A 6,000-nucleotide genomic window follows, 5' to 3' on the forward strand; every position below is an offset into this window, starting at 1 on the left:
AGTCGGACCTATGTGTGTATCTTGAATGATGTATGATTTAATTATGTATTGTGTGAAGTGGCGATTGTAAGCCAACTCTTTATCCCATTCTTGTTCATTACATGGGATTGTGTGAAGATGACCCTTCTTGCGACAAAACCACAATGCGGTTATGCCTCTAAGTCGTGCCTCGACACGTGGGAGATATAGCCGCATCGTGGGCGTTACACTTGTATAGGCTCTAGTCCTGACTCCAGAGCCTTCTACTTCTTCCTCTCCATACATAAAGAGCAAACTGTTCGGCGCTTATTCTCTCTCTTGTACGACAATGAACAAATACATCCATTCTTCCATGCGTGTTGGTGTACATGGCATCCAAATCGGAGTATCAGACCAATGGATAGTGCTGCGCCAGACAGTTGCACATGCCAACGTGGATCTGCACTCTAATCACTTGCACAAATATTCACAACTCTGTCTAGCGAGGACAACAAACAGAAAAAATGAAGGAAGACATTCTAGGGAGAGATGCAAGAAGGAGGAGACGTAATGGCGGCGAACAGGCATCAGATCCAGCCTGCGGAGAAGGTAATCAAGCTCATCTGTCGTGGGAGTAAGTCTAACGGTAAGAATAGGGGGTACGTAGGAGGAGGCAAGATCCTAGCTACGGTGAGATTGTACACGCATGATTTACGAGTTCATGCACTTCCCGGAGGAAGCAATAGCCCTACGTCTCGGTGCTCGGAGGCTTGGTCGACTGGATTATGCGTGAGAGTTACATGGGGTGCGAACCCTTGTACCAGAGGAGGTGGTGGCTTATATAGAGTGCGCCGGACCCCTCCATCCCTCAGTGACTCTGGGTTCAATGTACATTAAGACAGGGCGTTACTGGTAACGCCAACTATAAAGAGCTATAAATGATCTTTAAGACTGCGGAGTGAACGCCTGACCGTTGCCATCCCGAGTGGCTTTAGACCTTCTGTTCTCCGAGTGATTCTTCGTGTAGTCGAGTGACTCTATCTTGGTCGAATGGAATTGGAGTATCTGAGTGGGATATCTGGTCGAGTGGATTGCACTCCAAGGTGATTTCAGTCGGTATATTCTGTTGTACTTTGAATGTCTATGACTCTAGGGCAGTGTCCTTGGGTAGGGCGTCTAGGTCAGGCCTATGACCCTACCCTAGGTACATGTCATCGTCATTAGCCCCCGAATGGATTGAGGTCCGAGTGAAGAAAGAGTTGAAGTTGGTTCCGACTCGATTCCACGCTTCAGAGGCGTTTTTACTAGAATCTGGGAGTCATGCTTGAAGCTTCAACCTTGTTTCAGTCGCCTTGATCAATTCAGAGGTCATCGAGTGAGTTATGTTGATGATCTTCGAGTGCGTTTTGGTGTGAAATCTTGGCGCGATTGGTTGCTCTATGGTTCCCGGATCTCACGGGATTCGAAATTTTAGAGAAGTGCGCGGGATGGAGCATGCCGTAGTTATCGGAGTGGATAGACAGGGGCTCCTCGATCCTTGCGCTGCCTTTTTCGCCACGTATCGGGCGAGCGACTGTTGCGGGATTTGACAAGATTACTCGGGCCCACACGTCAGCCACTCGGAAGTGGCCTCATAAATAGCGTTTGGGTCGATGCGATACACAGTGCATCCCAATCGATTTCTTCCTCCTCTGTTCCTCCACCACATTCTCTTCTGCTCTCGTCATCTCCGCTCGGCCCGTGCGCATTCTGTCGCCATGGGGAAGGACAAGACGACGGCTTTGGAGCGCTCGAAGAAGGCGGCGGCGGCGAAGGGCAAGAAGACGACTTGGGGGTCGCCGTCGAGGTCCGGTTTGCTGCCTGGTTGGATCCAGGGGGACTGGATTCGATCCACGATCCAGGAGGAAGACTTGGAGGATCTGGCCAGTGCAGGCTTGATTGCTCACGGATCTTGGAGGTTGCCGGGGAACGAGTCCGAGCCTCAGCCGCAGGAGGGTGAGTGCGTCCTCCTCGCAACCCATGTCGACCGTGGTTTCACCCTGCCTCCGCATCCTTTTTTCCGGGGTTTCTTGAACTTTTTTGGTGCCCAGATTCATCACTTTTCTCCCAATACCATCACATATCTTGCTGCATATGTCTATTTGTGTGAAAACTTTCTGGGCTGCCACTCGCACTGGGGTTTATTCAAACACATCTTTACCTGTCGTTCCCAAAATGTGAAGAAGACAAATCCGACTGACGAAAAGATTCACGTGATTCAAATGTGCGGGGGTTTAGGGATTTGGATGAGGTGTAGAAGCACTTTTCCTCCTATGACCCTTCCTGAGTTGGTCAGGGGGTGGCAGTCGACCTGGTTCTATTGCCGAGATGTTCCGACTCCTGGTCAGTCGACCGGTCTTCCCCCTTTCACCATGGAGCGAGTCCGCCAACCTTCTTCATTGACTGTGACCCCAAAGGAGAAAGGCGAGGTGTCTCTATTAGTCGACCGAGTCGTTCAATTAGTCTATGAGGGTGTGACTAGCATGGATTTGTTGGAAGTGTTCCTTAGTCGACGCATCCAGCCTCTTCAAGCCCGCGATCATCCGATGCGGATGTACTCGGGCACTGATGACACCGCTCGGGTCCACCCGGAGGAGGTTGCCAAGGAGACGGTGGCACAGTGGCTGCGGAGCATCACTGGGAACAAAGATAACCCCAGAGGGTCCCGGAGAGTTTTGCCATTCGAGCCGACAATGAGCCGGACAAGGTCTGGTCTTCGTTACCGAATGTCTTCTTATTCTGATCTGCAATTGCCCTTGAATCCGACTGATGCTTGTTTAACTCCTCTCTTGCAGATTTACACTAAGATGTACTCGATGCCGAACGGGGAGCAGGTCTAGGAGGGAATGGATAGCGAAGGCGGGAGTGCCGATTGGAAATCTGACGACGAGAGTGATGAAGATAATGAGGACTCAAGTAGCAGTGAGGAGGTCGATTCACCACCTCGTTATGAGAAGCGTTCCAAGCAGTCGCATGACCCAGTGGGCGGGCGGGCCAAAGCAGCCCCGCCCAGTACGCAGGTCCCGAAGCGCACTCGGACATCTACTCCTGAGCCGTCAGAGAAGGCTGCAAAGCAGCCCAAGGTTGCGCCATCAAAGCCCCGGAAGGCCTTGCCCAAGATCAAGGTGGATGTTCCCGTTGCTTCTGTGTAAGTGTTTCTCCTCTCTGTTTTTGCTTTGCTCGAGAACTTCTATGTCTATTGTCGACTCATTCGCTTGTTTGACCGAGTGAGTTTTGGAGCTTTCAGTGCCGCTACTTCTGGGACCTCCATGGACATTGACAAGCAGAAAGACGACGAGGAAACTGCAGACGCGGCCACCTCTCGGGCAGGTATAACTCCACAGCCATGTTCTTACTTTGTCAACTGTTCTGTTGGTCGACTGACTGCTTTTTCGGTCGAATGTTTTGTAGCGCCACCAAATGTTATTGAACTACCAAATGATGATGACCACGAAGAAGTGCTCCAAAGGAACACTGGGAGAAGAGGCGGGACACTGGGCAAGAAGGTGCCAGCCAGCAAAGCGTCCCACTTGACATCAGCATCAGATCCAGTCGTCCCGCAACTTGGTGATCCAGTTCGGGCTTCTGTTTCCTTTGTTGATCCTGTGTTGACTGTCCAGCCTTCGGCGTCAACTGTTCAGCCCTCTGCTCCGACTGCGCAACTTCAAGCTTCAGTTCTTCCAGCTACCTCGTCAGTTCCACCGACACCTCTCTTTGCCACGCATCACGTCCCGGAGGACGAAGTAAGCGCTGCCAAGGAGGTCGTGTCCCAAGCAGGCTTAATGATGGAGCGAATGAAGGTGGTGTACGAGACCAGCAAGGCCGCCTATTATGCCAGTTCTGCCCTTCAAGCCAACGTCCAAGTAAGTGGTTGATTTCCGAGTCAACTTTCAACTTGATCTTTGCTCTGCTAGGATATGCTACTTCAGAACTGCTTCTTTATTATTCGTAAGATGTCCGTGGATGAGCGTTTTGGAACCATTAATGTGCATCTACCATGAGTCTGCTTCTTGCAACCGCTCACCCACTGGGTGTTTTGACTTCTGCTATGTAGCTCTTGTCGATTGAACTCTTTAACAAGTGGGGGCACGCTGAGTGCACCCACTGGGTGTAGTCCCCGAGACCGTCGTCGAATGTTTGATTCGGCGGGGGTCTTTTACGCAGTGTTTGTTTGTAATATTGCCACTTGGTGTAGCGACCAGACCTCAAATGGCCTGTGCTGCTGTGCACCAGTGTCATCCCTGGATCAGTAATGCTGACACGCACAGTACAAATGGAGGATTTATAACAGAGTAGCAATCACACACTTATTACATCGAATATCTCCATAGAGACTAAGTATAATAAACATGGCTTAAGGCCATCTAATAACGATAACAGCGGAAGACTTGGAAGATAAGTGAGTCCATCAACTCCAGCGGCATCACTGAGTATAAGACCACGACCTAAGGCACCTTACTCGTCGTCTGAAAAGTCTGCAACATGAAACGTTGCAGCCCGAAAACGGGTCAGCACATAGAATATGCTGGCAATGTAACACATAGAGAGCAATGAACAATAAGAATGCTATACTACATGCATATATGGCTGGTGGAAAGCTCTATGGTTACATTTTTGCGAAAAGCCAATTTTATCCTACTTCAAAAGGAATAATTTTATTTAACTATCATGGTGGTTGTGAAACATTGAGATGGTTGACAGCATCTCAATCCCAATTAAAAAGTCATCAATAACCCAACAAAATTAATTAGAAGTAACATAGTGTTGAGATTCACATGATAATCCAAGTACTAGATACTCAAGTTGTCCATAACCGGGGACACGGCTAATCATGATCAGTTTGTACACTCTGCAGAGGTTTGTGCACTTTTCCCACAAGACTTGATCTCCTCCGTTGGATTACTCGCACTACAGGGTGTTTGAGTAACGGATGACCAAGACACAGTCTTTCAGAAGTGTTTACACCTTACGTATGGGTAGACCGTTACACCTACTTTCCCCTACATCTGCTAGTCTACCACTGTAAGAGTTCACACAACTTAATCAACTATGCTAGAGCCCATAATAGCTTGCGGCTGCACACGGAAGTTTCTAGCATGAATAATCTCATGATCCCTTTGAACCTGGGTGGCGGTCCAAAAGAAAAACAGGCAATCCTGGAATACCCAGGTACCTCAATCCACCCAGATGTGAGTTTAAGTTGCCACCTTAAGTAAACCATTAATTAACAATCTCACATCTGTCATGAATTTCACTCAAACCCAATCCACGTCTATGAGCATAGCATGGCAATAATAAAAGCAACGTAGAAGTAACTCCCAAAGGTTTGATAGAAAAACAGGTAATAGGTACTACCTCAACTACTTCCCAATACCCACAGTTTATTAGATCCTAATCATGCAATGTGTGTGAAGGAATAGATCTAATGCAATAAAACTGGGTATGAACGGGGTATGATCAAAGTGTTACTTGCCTTGCTGATGATCCGCAAAACCTAGCGATTCGAAGTAACAAGCGGCACACTCCGGGTACTCTATCGCAAACAAACAAGCATACAATCAGTACTCAACTAATGCACAGGTAAAACTCGAATGAAAGATCCAACCAGAAAGTTCAACTTAAGAACTCCGGTTTGCAAAAAGAATCAACTCGAAAGAAACAACGAAAATCAAACGGCGGAAGAAAGAAACTTCGTTTGCTAATCTGGATCTAGGTCAAATTTTACTGTAGCAAAAACTTGTTTGAGTAGGTTAAACGGAAAGAGAATTTCGAGACGAAACTCTAGGCACTTGAATCACCTGATTCCGATAAACGAGCGAGAAGTTAAACAGAAACGAAGATTCGATCAGAAATCGAATCTGAGAAAATAACGAGAAAAATCCGACGAAAAAGAAAAATGGACGAACGGTTAAATAACGGACGTTCGTTAACAGAGAAAAACCGATGAACGTGTTCGTTAAAACGAACGGTTCGGTGAACGCTCGTAAAATAAGAAAACCGAAA

Source organism: Aegilops tauschii, chromosome 7, assembly GCF_002575655.3.
Source record: "Aegilops tauschii subsp. strangulata cultivar AL8/78 chromosome 7, Aet v6.0, whole genome shotgun sequence".
In the NCBI taxonomy this organism is placed as follows: domain Eukaryota; kingdom Viridiplantae; phylum Streptophyta; class Magnoliopsida; order Poales; family Poaceae; genus Aegilops; species Aegilops tauschii.